The sequence below is a fragment of the Arachis duranensis genome, chromosome 9 (assembly GCF_000817695.3).
Source record: "Arachis duranensis cultivar V14167 chromosome 9, aradu.V14167.gnm2.J7QH, whole genome shotgun sequence".
Taxonomy (NCBI): Eukaryota; Viridiplantae; Streptophyta; class Magnoliopsida; order Fabales; family Fabaceae; genus Arachis; species Arachis duranensis.
The window spans coordinates 109735886-109737667 of record NC_029780.3 but is presented as its reverse complement, the minus strand read 5'-3'; the positions used below and the strand labels follow the sequence as shown (position 1 = coordinate 109737667).

Genomic DNA, 1782 nt, shown 5'->3' with positions numbered 1-1782 from the left:
ATTTTTAATTATTAATTATATATAAAAATAATTACATATACAAATAACTGAACATGAATTTTTATCCTAAATTTTAAATTCTAAATTAGATGAGTTTTCATATTCAAAATTATAACATAACCTGCATAATAACCCTTGCCATTGTCAATAATGTTGGAAAGTTGGGGTTGACTAAATAATATTTTTTTACTTTGCTTATGTAACAAATAATAAATTACATGATGAAAAATTCCTCGGCTCTTCTGTTTCTGTATCTATACATAAGACCAAGACATGCTTATATGTTTGTTTTAAAAATGGTACAAATTGATATAAGCTGCAATAATTATAACTTCAATAATCATCCCTGAGTTTGTTTTGAAAAAGATACACTCTGGAAATTTACAGCCACAAATTAATTAAAAAACCGTGCAACCCCTTTCTCTGTAGAATGCAAGACACTATTCATTAATGAATCGAGCGGGCCATTCATATTGTGATATCTTAGCTTTGCAAACCAACTCCTCCTTGGTTATTCTAGCATGATCGTACTTTATGAAAGAAACCATAAAAGGGATATGGTGGTCTTTTTCTTTTTCATGGGATTTATTACCACTGGAAAGAGTTTGGTTGAGTTACTTATGACTACGACCCATTGTGCTTCAACAGTATGGTTATGATTATGACCCTTTGGCCACAAGAAAATATACGAAGAAAAAGGATAGGCATTCATTGATTCTTTCTATGAGGTCAATAACTGTGTTGGGGTAAACCTCATCTGCCAAACTGCAAAATTTGAAATTCTTCACAAAAGATGTGCACACTAATGCTACATAATTAATACAATTTTTTATTTTTTATTAATATTTAGTTAGTTTAAATGCTAAGATCAAATTTTAAATATGTATGATAAGTTTATTATTAATAAAAATTTTTAAATATTTTTATTTAATAAATATAAAATAAATACATTGAAAATTTAAATATTTTATATTAATAATTTTTTTTAATTTAAATAAGATGGTAAAAATTTAAGTACAGTAAATTTTAAATAAAATTAATAGTTAGAAGCCATTAAATAATTTAAATGATTTGACTAAATTTTTTTATTTTTGTCATTAATGCAAACAACTTTGAGTTAAAACCTCATTTGGTTACTCTAATACAACAAAACTGTCAGTTTTATAGACTTTCATACGAAGATCACAATAAATTCATATATAACTTCCTACATATATGTGACACTATCAAAACTAATGGAGTAGATCCAAAAGTTTACAAATTCATGTTCTTTTCCTGTGTTGTAAGAGATAAGTTATTTAACAACTTTCAGTTATCAACTTCATGTGAAATTAACTGTATCTGAGTTCCACCAAATTAAATAAGATTCTTGATAATTTTTATGGTTTTCTTCTTCTCCCACTTTCTATAGTCTCTATTTATAGCTAGTACAGTTTGGTTGTGTTAATATAAGGAGCGAAGGTAGCTATAAGCTTAGGCCTCAGCACCATTGCTGAAACATTATTATATAGAATCATCATCACACATCACACATATCACACATGATAATGGAACCTATTTCCAAGCTAAGCCATGATCCTCTCTTATCAGAGCTTCTCTTCTCAAAACTCTCACACTTCCTTTGGTCTTGTATTCTCCTTCTTGTTGCATCTTCTGAACTGTTCTTACTCTTCCAAAACTCAGAACCAATGTTCCATTTTGTTCTTCTATGCTTCCTCCTTCTCTGTCTCCTTCTAAAGCACATTCTCTCAAGGTCTTCTCCTGTTTACCTTGTTGACTTCT

The 1782-nt window shown here is 28.6% G+C and overlaps 1 pseudogene; it reads left to right on the top strand.

Annotated features, from left to right (window-relative positions):
• The first annotated feature begins 1473 nt into the window (after positions 1–1473).
• The window catches only part of LOC107466869 (3-ketoacyl-CoA synthase 5-like), a 1691-nt pseudogene continuing 1382 nt past the window's right edge, over positions 1474–1782 (top strand).